Raw genomic sequence first — 14,369 nt, 5'->3', positions numbered from 1 at the left:
GGTCGAGTCATTCCCTATTCTTGGAATATTTGTAATTTGAGAAAGTTTTATCAATAACAAGTTAACGAGGTATTTTTTCATATGGTGTGTTCTTTAGTGATGAGGAACAATGGGATTGCCTTTCTAAAAAATTTTAAGGAGATAAGAAGAGGGCCATAAGGTGGGTTTTGTCAGGCCAGGTCACAAGGCGGGTTTTGCCAGACCATCTGGTCATTGGTCCCACTAAACAAGACCACAAGGCGAATTCTGCTAACAAGATCACAAGACGGATTTTGCCAGATCATCTGGGCATTGGTCCCACTAAATAAGGCCACAAGGTGGGTTTTGCCTGACCAAATCATAAGACGGGTTCTGCCAGACCATTTGGGCATTGGTCCTACTAAACTAGGCCATAAGGCGAATTTTGTCAGACTAGGTCATAAGGTGAGTTCCACTAGACTATTTGAGCATTGATCCTACTAAATAAGACCACAATGCAAGTTTCGCCAAGTCAGATCACAAGGCTGGTTCCACCAGACCATAATTAGGATGTTGGTCCCACTAATCAAGCCCTCTATGCTAGACAGCCATAAGGCAGGTATACCAATCCTTAAAAGATGAAAGTGTTAGTCAAAGATTAAAGGCGAGCATTATAAAAAAACTGTAAAATTGCGACCAAATTTAGCGATCAAAATCTTTTATTATGATATAGCAGCCAATCAACGACCATTCTGCTACTACCTGAATAAAATGATATTTTTATTTAACAAAAAGCTCATCGACCAAAAATTGGTCATTATTTGATTGCTATTTAGCTACCAAATATTAAATCGTTGCTAAGTTTAGCGGGAATACTTGGCGTGAGATATTTATGACCATTTTTGCGACGAAATTGCGATCATTTTTTGCGACGAAATTGCGACCATTTTTTAAGCGGAAATATAATGCTATAATTTGTGACCATTTTTATGACTAAATAATTAAAATGATGTCGATTTTATTAGAAACCAAATAGCTACTATTTATTTTGATCGCTAAATTATATAAATAGGAAAAAAAAAATTAAATTTCTCAATTTTAAATTTTAATTAAATTTTAATATTTATTAGCAAAACTACGTCATTTTCATAATTGGGGATACCCTATTCTAAGTCAAGCTCCTTCCCTTTTTTTTTTCTTCCCAGAATATTGCCTCCCCTTTTGATTTTCTGCCCTCGCATGAAAAGAAGTCACCGTGATTCTTTGCAAATCCATCGCTGCCGTCATGATTCTCAGCAAATCCATCACTACTGTCGCATCGTGTCTTCCCGTCCTCTCATCGCTTTCAGCTGGTTCGTGTCCAGTCGTGATTCTCAGCAAATCAATCACCATTGGTTTGCTTCCGTCGAAGGTATCACAAATTTTAGAGTTTGCTTCTACATTCAGGTAATGTATCCATGGTTTTTTTTTATTTAGATAATTTTGAAAAAGTTAGGGCAAGTTAATTATTTTTGAGCTGGTGTTGCATATGATATTGTAAAATTAAAGTTGCTTACTGAAATTTGGTTTGATTAATGATTCTGACTGCAACTGTGATCCGTGTAACTGCAAGTGAGAAATCAGCCATTGACAATAATTCAAAAATTAATTTAATAAAAATTAATCATATATCTTGGCTTGCTGTAAATAAAACAGCCATGGGAAGCAATCCTTGTGTTGGGATTTCATTTCCTGCAGTTTCATGGCTTGTATTATGTGTTGTGTCCTCTCTACTTTGCTGGTCTGGTCTTTAACTTTGTGACTTCAATTATGCTTTGCTGGTTTATGCTTTGGGATTTCATTTCCTGCAATTTCTGCTTATCAAGCAATCTGTCAGAAAACTTAGAATAATTAAAAAAAATGAGATTAGGAATATAATAATTTAGGAGATGTACGTATAATAATCATTCCAATATTTTATTCAACAAAATTATCAGCAAATCAAATAATGTAAGAAGAAGAAGAAAATGGCAAATCCTTCTGATCCTGAACTCACCTGTTCAAGGGCACAAGGTAATTACAGGAGATTACTCCTCAGCTGCTGAATTGTAGACAGAAATTTCATTTACACAAACTTTTCATCTGCAAAATCTTCTCATCAGCTTTCCTAAATCTGTTGAAGAAAAGAAGAGGAAACTTTTGTCCCATCTCCTTCAATTCATTGGAATAATTCTCCAATGTGTTTACATCACTCTAGTAGTAGAAACTTCATTGTGCTGCTTTGCAGCGATTGGTTCAAACTTCAAACCAAAAAGAGACTTTCTTTGCCAAGTTTAGCTTTGTTTATCAACTACTTCAATGGGGAGTCACAATTCCAGAGATTTATGGCCATCTGCAGGCATGTTCTGCAAAATGTGAACCCAAAATTCCCTTCAAGGCAAAATCTTAAGATTGTCCTAACACATACTGTCTGCTTTGGTGTACGTTTTATTCTACTATCAGCACAACTGCTCTGATTTTAATTATTGAGAATTAACTCCTTCAAACTTTGACTTTGAATTTATTAACAAATGCAAACTCCTTCAAACTTGATTCTGTCAATATGATTCTTCAATTTATTTAGTGGTTCTGCTTGAATTTATTAACAAAATTATAATAAAAACACATTATTACTGTAATTTATAAGACAAAACAAATGCAATGAATTGCCATACGAGAAGTGAAACATGAGTGGAATAAAGCAAACCTTGCACACAGGACAAATTGCAAATACAAATTATCAGCAGCCTGAATTATTATCTTTCATGAATAAAACATAGTTAAATCAGATATCTCTAAATTATTATCTTTCATGAATAAAATATAGTTAAATCAGATATCTATAAATTATTATCTTTCATGAATATAACATAGTTAAATCAGATATCTGAAAATCAAGAACTAAAATGTATTATTTTACTTAAAAAATGGCCTTCCATTAATGAGAATAATTGTCAATGTATTACATTCCATTTGCAGAAATTAAAGTTTCTCTAAATCCTCTACTTCACAAAAAGGAAAGAGTGTTGTAATAACATATCAGCAGACCATCTATACGCAGCAACACGAACAAAACATCGGCTCAAGGAAATCCTTTGCACCCTCTGATAAATTGCTGTAATAAAATATTGCAGGTCATGCATTGTTCAATCTTCTTTGCTACTTTTAATTTTTCGAACTAATTAATCTCATCTGCTATCAAAATCAAAATCAAAATCAAAATCCTAGCTAACCCGCAATATCTAATTAATGCTAAAGCTTAAAAGTCATCAATTGACCATGTGAAATTATGTTCATTTCTGCTAACCGCCAAAATTGATGATGTTTTAAAGTAACAACGTAAGCCAAAAAAAAAATGTGACAGGAGTAGGCCAAGGTAGTAATTCGTGGCTAATTAATTTAATAAAAATTAATCACATATCTAAATGATGTCCAACTCATACAATACAAAGGCATACATATTTAGTTTGTTGTCTTTAATTATGGTTTTCTTTTTGTTTAAAATTATTCATGCTTAACCTTAATTGATTTTTACTCTGCACAATATCTCTTGGATGCTGATCAGTTTTGTTTTGTTGGTAATAGATCCTACAGTAGCTATAAATTATAATATGGATATAACTAAATGATGATATATCATGTTGTTTTTTCTTTAACATGTGAGATATTGTGAAGAGAATGATCTGCATTACAAGGCTTGAAAAAATATGGATTAATGATATTTTTTAGAAGTGATATTTGCTAATTAAATGTGTACATTTCTTCGTTAGTTATCTAAGACATTAATATCTTTTTGTTTAGAGTAAGAGAAGCATAAAACTTTAACACAATGACTTAATAGGATAGCGTAATTACACATTTAACCTAAAACTTTAACACTATGGCTTAATAGGACCTTTTGTACATATATCTTTTACTTTAATTCTTCCTCTTATTTTTTTGAATTTAATTTATATATTTTTACTATAGATATCTTGTATAGGAAAATGAATGCCAATCGATAGTGGATGTATAATAGGCTCAAGGATGAGTGTTGAATATTGAATTTTTAAACGGTTTAGAGGAGTTCATTCAATTTGCTTTAACCCATCCTGAACGTATGGATGGTATGAATAAAAGATGTCCTTGTGGTATGAGAAGGTATTCGAATCGCAAATTCCTAACTATGGACGATGTACGATATCATGTGATGCAAAATAGTTTCGTCTCTAATTACTACAAGTGGACATCACATGGTGAGTCTTGGGATGATCAAGGAACCACTAGTGTGCAATTTTCTGAAACTATCATAGAAAACAATTTCCAAATTGATGTTAATGTCCAATACTATGAAATGGTACTTGAAGGGTTTGGTTTACCGCCTCAAATTGAATACATGGAGAGGCACCTAATGCCAAGGCACAAAAACGTTTGATGAACATGAAATTGGAACATCATTTCTCTGTAAAATATTTTGATCAGATTGTCGAGTTTGTGAAAGAAGTTCTACCTGAACATAATATGCTTTCAGATAATTTTTATAGAACAAAAAAGTTAATTGAGGATTTGGGTCTTCCAGTGGAAAAGATTGATTGTTGTAGAAATAATTGCATGATATATTGATTTGATGATGGTGAGTTATAGGAATGCTAGTTTTGCTAGCTTCCTAGATATAAACACATGGTAAACAGCTTGACAAAGCAAGTTGTTGAGAAACCATTTAAGAAGATGTATTACTTTTCTCTCACTCCAAGGTTACAACGGTTTTATGCATCAAACGCAACAGCACCCCATATGAGATGGCATGCTGAACATGAATGTGAGGAAGGGGTTATGCATCATCCATCTGATTCTCCTGCATGGAAACGCTTCAATGCATGTTATCCATTATTTGAAATAGAGATAAGGAATGTGATGCTTGGATTGTCTACTGACGAATTCTAACCATTTGGACAATCTGGCCAACAGTACTCATTTTGGCCTATCATTTTGACACCGTATAATCTTCCGCCATGGCTGTGTATGAAGTCAGAATATATGTTTCTCACTATTATAGTTCCGGGCCCAAATAATTCTAAATTTAAAATTGATATATTCTTACAACCCTTAATCGAAGAACTAAAATAATTATGGAACGTGGATGTTGAGACATATGATGTGAATAAGAAGCAAAATTTTCTCATGTGAGTAGCTTTGCTATGGACCATTAGTGACTTTCCTGCTTTTGCCATGCTTTCTGGTTGGAGCACTGCAGGAAGACTTACATGCCCATATTGTATGGATAACACCGATGCATTTACTTTGCCAAGAGGTAGCAAACAATGTTGGTTTGATAATCATCAAAAATTTTTGAACCACAAGCATCCATGGCGAAAGAATAAATCATGGTTTAGAAAAAATAAAGTTGCAACTGAACATGCACCTCCGATAAAGACTAGAGAGGAAATTTCACATGAGATAGAGAGTCTTGGATTAATGAGAGTGACAGAGTTGGGTTCAAATGTTGTTAATGCTGTTATCAGTAAGACGTCTGGATGGAGGAATGCAACATATTATGGGATTTACCTTATTGGAGTTCCTTGCTTGTTAGACACAACCTTGATGTAATGCATATTGAAAAGAATTTTTTTGATAACTTGTTCAATACCATTATGAATATTGAGGGTAAAAAAAAAAGATAATGCAAAACAAGAAAAGATATGAGAGAGATTAATGCAGAAACTGGCAGGTGTCCAAAAGCAATATATGCATTGGACAAATCGGTAAAACAAGTTATTTGTGAATGGATGAAGGAACTCAAATTTCCTGATGGTTATGTGTCTAATATGGCTCGATGTGTCGACATGAACAAGTATAAATTATTTGGGATGAAAAGTCATGATTATCATATTTTCATGCAAAGGTTGTTGCCTATCACTTTTTGTAAATTGTTACTAATGAGAGTGTGAGAAGCAATTACTGAGCTAAGTATTTTCTTTAAGAACTAACAAGTACGATCTTACGGGAGGAAGATATGCAAAGGCTTGAAGAGGATATTCCTGTCATACTATGCAAATTAGAGCAAATATTTCCTCCTGGTTTCTTCAACTCGATGGAACATCTTCCGATTCATCTTGCATATGAAGCTTGCATTGGGGGCCCTATGCAATATCGTTGAATGTATCCTTATGTGCGATAATAATTAATCCATGATGCTTTCTCAAAGTATCAATTATTTAATGTGCGTAATTTGTATGCTAATTAATTCTATAATACATGTACAATGGAATTTTAAAGAAGAATATTAAAAATAAAGCCAAAGTTGAAGGATCAATTGCTAATGCATACTTAGTAGAAGAAGCATCTTCTTTTTTTACTTACTATTTTGAGTCACATGTTTTTACAAGGCATCGACGGGTTCCACGTAATGATGATGGTGGTGTAGTGGAAGATCAAGATATTGAAGAAAATTTATCAATATTCAAATATCCGGGTAGACCCATAGGTCAATCAAAGAAAAGGATATTGATAAAGGAGGAAAGAAATACAACTCATTTATATATCTTACTAAATTGTGAAGAAGTTTCGCCATTTATCAAGTAAGTGCAATTCACCATCAAATTATAAATTTAATAGTCTTCTAAAATGCATAGATATTCATGGAAATAACTAAAGTCGTATAATTTCTCGTAATGCAATAATATATATTGAGGAACTACGGAGGATATCACCTAACATGACTGATGGTGAGGTAGACATCAGATTGGAGAACAACTTTCTCACATGAGTCAAAGAATACGTAAATTTTCTAATACTTGCAATACAATGCCACATTTGGTGAATGGATCAAAATTAATTTTATATGTTCACTTTTTGTAATAGGTATATGAACCATCCAATACAATGAATAATCCTCTCATCCAAGATTTAGCCAAAGGACCTCTAAATACAGTGAATGTGTACACTGCGTACTATATAAATGGATACAAATTTCATACTGAGGGACGAAGTGTTAATCGAATGACGGTGAATTGTGGTGTATGCATTAAAGGAACAAACTATAGCGATCAATCAAGTGATTACTATGGTAAGTTGATAGAGGTTCTTGAAGTAAAGTACCTGGCTTTACTTATTAAGCGGACAATTCTATTCCACTGTGAATGGTTCAATCCTACCCCAAATGTTGAAGTGCAAATTCATTTGATGTATAATATTGTGGATGTAAATCAAAGAAGGAGATTTCATAAGTATGAGCCATTTATTTTGGCTAGCCAGGAACACCAAGTTTATTTCATTCCTTATCCTTCTTTAAGACGGACAAGGTCTAATTGGCAATCTATGATAAAAATTATAGTCAGGCCAGTGATTGAATTACCAAATGTTGTTGTATCTTCGACAACGTCAACAACAGTTGCATATCAAGAAGATACTGTAACTTTACAGCCTTTAGTCTTAAATGAAGAAGGATTACCCGAGGCATTAAATGATCCAGCGGGTGGTGAAGTGTTTATTTCGGAAGTGGTTGAAGAAGAAGAAGATGAAGATACATATCATTATTCAACTTCAGACAATGATGAAAATTACATAGATTAGTAAACTCTAAGCTATATAGTAAACTTTTTTGCTCTAATTATCTTTTTTTTATATTATTGTTGATTATTTTTACTTTTATAACATACTAATCTCCTATTGGACATTTTTTTTGTACAGATATGGCTAGGGGTAGAGGTAAAGAAGATGCACGTAATGCTGATTGTAGTGTTTTAACGGGTACATGTAGAGGTCAAAGCTGAGGTGATCCATAAATTGTTTGTGGTCGAGGCACTACAATTGTTGTACCTACTTTAGCTGACTTTAGAGCCCCTACACCTATTCCAATAACCCATGTACCATGCTCAGCCCCTAGAGCCCTTACACTTGCTCTAGCTGCCCCTATAGCCCCTGCACTTGATCTAGTTGCCCCTACTGCCCCAACTTCTTCAATTTCTATTCCTGGATCGAGTGCTAGTAGATATGCATTGGGCATGGGAGATTACTCATATACAACCTCATCACATGCTACTAGGACCTTCTATTATGTGCATGCAAGCGGAAAGTAAGTACAATGTATAAGATTACTTATCATTGTATTACATATCTTTGTTATTAGTTTTTATTTTGGTTAATTATTTAAAAATAACTATATTGAATATTTATAAATTATGCTCTCATTGTTAAACTATTATAGTCTTATGTCATCTGAAAAGATATTTAGTGTCTGCACAAATATTTTTCAAAAGTACAATGTCGAGGAGGGTTTTTCATGGAAGAATATCCCACAATTTACAAAAGATTTTTATTTTAAAGAATTTGAGGTATGCAATATATTATGCATTCTAATAAAGATACAATGTCTTATAATCTATGTTGTATTATATGTATGTTTTTTAAATTAATTTACAGAAAGAATTTCACTGAGATGAGAAAAGTGCTGCAATAGTGAGGAAGGCATGGAATAAAAAAGTAGCTACTCGATACAAAGACTTTCTGACAAATAAAAAGAAGAAGAAAAAAAGAGGAGTGCTTATATATCAGTTGAAATTTGGGATAAATGGAATTTAGATTGGAGCACTCTAGAGTATGTAGCAAAGTCAATGAAGTACTCAAAGAATCGCCTAACAGAGAAGGGAGGTGAAGGAGCTAGTCCTTCTAAACATACAGGCGGGTCCATCACACACGAGGAGCATGCTAGACGCATACAAAATGCTAACACAGACAAAGTTCCTCCAACAGCAGCTGAGTTGTTTCTCCATACCCATATAAAGAAGAGTGATCACAATAAATTTGTTGATAAACAAGCTAATTAAAATTTTTTATGTAAGTTTTTATATAAACAAGTTGTCTTTCTAAGTAATAAAAATTTTTTAATTTGATATTGTTTAATGATTCTCAGTTATGTGATTGATTTTTTGTTCTATGCACTTGATTATTACTTGAAGTTGTTTTGCACTTTAGGGAATATAGGCTAATATTGTAGAATCTACATTATACATTGGGATTTTGCTATTATGATATTTTGCAAGTATTGTAAATATTATGCCTTGCAGGTATTACAATTGTCATATCTTGTAGTATTAGTATTTTTCCTTACTTTAATATTCAAATTGAACTGTTATTGTGTGATTTTCTAGAAAAATTATCTGAAGTTAAAGAACAACATTCAAGCCAGTATGTGGGATCAGATCATGTGGGAGGAGATGATGGAACTATTAATGATAATCATTTATTCATTGTTGCAGTGGAAGGATGGTAAGAAAGTCGAGTTTATGGATTAGGTAGTGCTACCTCTTCTGCCTTCTCCCAAACAGGAATAGGGGGAATATCAACAAATGTTCCATCATCTCCATCACCAGAATGGAAGAAGGAAATTGAAGAAAAGTTTGAAAAAAAGTATAATAGTTTGCAGAAAAGTATAATAGTTTGCAGAAATTTGTAGAGGACCAAAATCGGATGATAGCTCAAATGCATGATGAACTATAGGCAACGAAGATGGGACAACATGCTTCTTCGTTGATGCCATCATCATTTGATATTTATCCAGCTCATGGATCCCCTGGTTATTAACATATGGATTAGCATGGGGTCTACTTCTCACTGACTTAATATATTTTATGATACAAATTTTTTATTTAATTGTTTTACTTTTTACCACTTCTTGCATGCTTGAACTTCTTGATACTATTTGGATCTATTATGTTTTGAGATATTTTAAAATTTTTAGTATCGAACTATATTAATGTTTTGGCCTTTTAGATTGTAGAATTATGAAATGAAATTTATGTGTACATATTATCTTTAATATTTTATGTTTTATAATATATGTGTACATATTGATATTATAGCAGGTCTATGAATTTAATTTGAAAATGATATGAATTAGATTTAAGTGCAGTTATTAGTGACCAATCAGCCACAAAAGTAAACAAAATAACAAATATTTTTTGATTTTACTGCTAATTTGCGACATAATCGTGACCAAATAATAACATTTATCTTCCGTGCAGTGATCAAACATTGATGAATTAGCGACCAAAATAGCAAACAAAATAACGACTATTTTTCGACCAAATTTCAACGACCAATGTACTACCACATTAGCAACTACTATTTTTAATACTGAATTTGTCACGACACTGAATTAGCGACCAATTTACAAATTGTTGCTAAAACTTTAGCGACTAGCCAAACACTAACCATTTGGTTGTGGTTGCTAAATGGTCGCTATTTCATAATAGTGACCAAATTCTTCCTTTTAGAGACCAAAATTTTGGTCGCTAAATCACTGTTTTTTTGTAGTAGAGTCTTGTATCAAGATAAATGACCGGGTGAAAGTCCCTTATTGCGAAAGTCCTTCGAGGCGGGAGACTGCCAAGCCATAGGTCTAGGTATTAATCCTGTTTTATGAAAATTTCTGTAAATTATTTTATATATGTTAAAATGGGCGCTAAGCCCTGCAAAGTAAAAGTGCTTTAGCCCCTTCTTTGGGCAAAAAAAAAATGGTGGTCACTATATTCTTAATTCGATTGAGAGGTAGCCCCTTGGCCAATGATTTAAATCATGGGCCGCAATGAGGGTACATACAGAACAAACAAAGGAATAGATATACCAAATATGTATTTTCATTAAAAAAAATCACAAAGAGGAGGACTCAACCTCTATTACATTAGAATTTCCTAAACATCTACTACATCGTTAGCAGAGACCCGGTTGGCGGGATTCTCCTCAGCCTCTCACTTGAACTCATCCCTCAAGAAGAGGTCGTCTAAAGGACCGCTTCTCCAATTGCCTTCCTGGCCTGGTCCTCGAAATCAATCTTGCACAATCAAACAACTCTCTTAGGGTCATAGCACTAAAAAGCCATTATAGTTGGACTGGTTACAAACCTCAAGGCCAAACAGTATACTTGCACCTTCATGAAGTCCTACCTTCAAATGCTCTTCGTAGACCATAATGATATCCTTCACACAGATCTTGTTATTCTCTGGAAAAGAAAAGAGAGAACATCTATTCATGACTTCCATAGATGATAGTCATAAACAAAAGAAAAGAAAGGGGGGTCTTATACAGTAGCATAGCCAACAAAGCTTTAAATATGCCTCGAGAAATAAGGCAACTATCATGACCAATGGTAGGCAAAACGATGCAAGTAGTAAAGGCTAGTCAGATTATGCCATATAATCAAAAGGACCAACTGTCATCTTCGAATCTAAAGAATCAAAGACCAATAGGGGAACTTCTGATGCTACATAATAATCGCTGAAAGTAAGCTGTAAGTTGTCACTATGAGATAGGTCCATGTGAAAAGAATTTGATAAATAAGTAACGCGGTCCCACCCGAGAAAATGAAGAGCCAGACATCTTAAACACCCGATTCATCATCAAGACTCACCCTCTCCTACATGGGACGAGCCTCAATATAAAGTTACTATTAAACAGGGATAGCCCAACATATTCTCGTTATGCCTGTAATCGCAAGATCACCAATCTATTAGCTGGCAATATCCCTTATCAAGCAGCCAGCTACATCATCGTCAGACTATCAAAAAATGTCATATTTATCTCCACATTTTTATAGTATAAAATGAGAAGAATCATAGTGGCAAAGGGACACCACCTCACATTCTCTTCCTTGCAGGTCTAGCCAATCATAGCACAGCTCTACTCTGGTCACATCATCAATCTAATCTTTGCAACTTCAATTTCAAATTAAGATAATATTTGTGTAAAACTTTTATTTAAATTAAATTATCAAAATTAAAATGTTTGGATAAAATTGCCAAAATATGTAAACATTTTTCTTTATAATGACAATTATTATTTACCAATGTATCAAATGGGACTTATGTTTAATAATAAACAAAAGCCACATGTAGCGTCACATCATCAAGAGCACACTTCTCTAATCGTAATTTCAAATTAGATTAAAATATATGCAAAACCTTTTATTTTTAGACTAAATTGTCAAAATTGAAATGTTTGAATAAAATTGTCAAAGCGTATAAAAATTTGGCTTTTTAATACCAATTCCTCTCTCTCTTTACATTGAATCATGAAATTTACTATGTCATGGTGTGTTTTTCGATCGAAATCAAAGTATGAAAGCTCACTCTTTACTCAAAGGCCATGCTTTAATGTGTCCCGTGGAATAAGTGCTTATGTTAAACTTTTAGAACTCTCCCTCAAAAGTCAAAATTTTTTATGAATTTGGATCCCTTTACAAGCAAATATTCGATGATCTCTGATGGAACAACCCTACCCTGTGTTCTCTTTTTTTTTTTTTTATTTAGCTTTTTTCTTAAGAAAAATTGAAAATAAAAAGTACCAAAAAAGAAAATTTGGAGATTTTAGGTATTTTTAATTTGGGAAATTACAATAATACCTATTGGATTAAAAATAAATTTATCAAAAAAGTTTGAAAATTTGATCTTTCATGCTAAAAGTTAAAGTTTTAGATTAAATCACAAGATGAAATAAATGTATGGATTTTTTTTATACCAATAGATTTAATTAAAAAAAAAATTATCCCAGATAATATGCAGGACCCTAAAAAAAAGAAAATGACATAGGTTATGTCTTGTCTATATGTACACACTTTTCCTAAGTTTGATTTTAAATTTAGATAAAACATCAAAACGTTTAAAAATTAGGCATATAGTTAAGAATTAAAGATTTGGATTAAATTACCAAAACTCACAATCGTTTAGTTTTTTCATGTGAATATCCTTTTTTACTTTTATTTTTATTATTTTTAAATGGATTGTTTAAAAAGTTTTAAAATTTTTCAAGACATAAGTTAAATGAAAATTTTAATTTATTATGTTGGTAAAATAATGATGTGGCCGGAAAATATAGTTGTACTATGATTAGTTAGACTTACAAGAAAGAGAACGTGAGGTGGTGGATACCCACGGCAGCTACTCTAATATTCAAATAAGTATACTGGAGAATAAGGTAAATGCAACAAATTGCTTAGAAATTGAGTACTGTGAGAGAATAGTGTACCTTTGCCACTGTAATTCTTCTCCTTTTATATTGTAAAAAGATGGTGATAAATATGGCATTTTCTGATAATCCGATGATGATGTGGCAGACTGCTTGACAAGAGATATTGCCAACTAATAGGTTAGTGATTCAGTTATTACAGGCATAATGGGGATATGCTGGACTGTGCCTGATAACGGTAACTCTATGCCGATCCTTTTCATGTGGACTTGGCTTGTGATGACATTTTATAGCTTACTTTTAGGAATCGTTATGTGATATCAAAGGTCTCCTTGTTGGTCTTCGATACTTCAGATTCGAGGGTGATAGCTGTTCTCATGATCTGAGGCATATGGCCCATTGAAATTGGTTTCTTCCTGCTCATGCCGTTTTGCCTACCTAGCTCTTCAATGATGGCTGCCTTGCTTCTCGTGCTGCAATTAAAGCCTGTCATCAAAATCATCTTATAAGAACCTTTCTTTTCGTCCCTAAATATTCTTTTACATTCAACTATAATCTTTTGCTTTCAAAAAGACTCGGTCACTCCTTCTTTTTCGATTATACTTCCTATGGTAATTTCTGTTTCCTTTTTCTTCTTTAGAATGAATAGAAATACTTCCTCTTCTCTGATGTGAAACCCTATGGCACAAGTCTCAAACTCACACGCATAAATAGATATGGAATCCAAAGATTTGATAAACCCACCTCCTATAGCACTCCACACTTAGGGAAGCTGAAACACCAGCGATAGAAGGATTTAATGAGAATTCGACAAACGCCACTATGAATAGTTGATAATTTAGCCAAGATTCTTAATGCAATTGATGAAAGCAAATCCTTACTCTCACTCAAAGCAATACACACCAAAGGTATGAAGAAGAATTCTGGAAATTTGATTTCTCAAGCCCTTTCTTACAAGTGTTCCTTATTATTTCATAGTAAGGAGAAAAATAAAACCCTAAGACACTCTTCTTAGACTTGACCGAATCACACACAAGGTCCAAACCCATTCACATACTAAAATAACACATAAAACTCATAAGTAATAAAATATAAGCCTAAAACATGGCTTAACACTCTAAAACTTAGAATATAGATTATGGATATAATACAAGCCCAAAAAAAACCAAGATAAAGTAAGTGTTTGAATAATAATACATGGCAAGCTTATCATAACAAGACTGAATAAATTAGGCAGTGCCATCTTCACTACACACCTCAAGCAAGGTGAGTGGCTTAGGTGTGTCTTCAAGCTCCACAAGACATTTGCCAATGCCAAGGTCAGTTAATTCTTGTGTTACTTGTGTTAAATGTATAAAGTCATAGCTGTTTCAAGCTTCTTGACTTTGCTCCTTGTCATTGGTCTATTAGGAAGCACCAATGGATCCTGGCTCCTTTGGTTCCCATGTGATTGT

The 14,369-nt window shown here is 33.3% G+C and overlaps 1 long non-coding RNA gene across 2 annotated transcripts; it reads left to right on the top strand.

The window, feature by feature from the left end:
• Positions 1 to 1,125: 1,125 nt before the first annotated feature.
• LOC110618784 lies at positions 1,126 to 8,889 on the top strand. 2 transcript variants are annotated; one of them, XR_002488564.2, is made up of 3 exons: positions 1,126 to 1,404; positions 7,645 to 8,029; positions 8,377 to 8,889. It is a non-coding gene; the product is annotated as an uncharacterized LOC110618784 (long non-coding RNA). The 2 variants fall into 2 exon arrangements; XR_006351142.1 differs by having other exon boundaries at positions 7,645 to 8,889.
• Positions 8,890 to 14,369: the final 5,480 nt, after the last annotated feature.

Source organism: Manihot esculenta, chromosome 7 (genome assembly GCF_001659605.2).
Source record: "Manihot esculenta cultivar AM560-2 chromosome 7, M.esculenta_v8, whole genome shotgun sequence".
Classification (NCBI taxonomy): Eukaryota; Viridiplantae; Streptophyta; class Magnoliopsida; order Malpighiales; family Euphorbiaceae; genus Manihot; species Manihot esculenta.
This window is presented reverse-complemented; position numbering and strand designations above follow the sequence as displayed.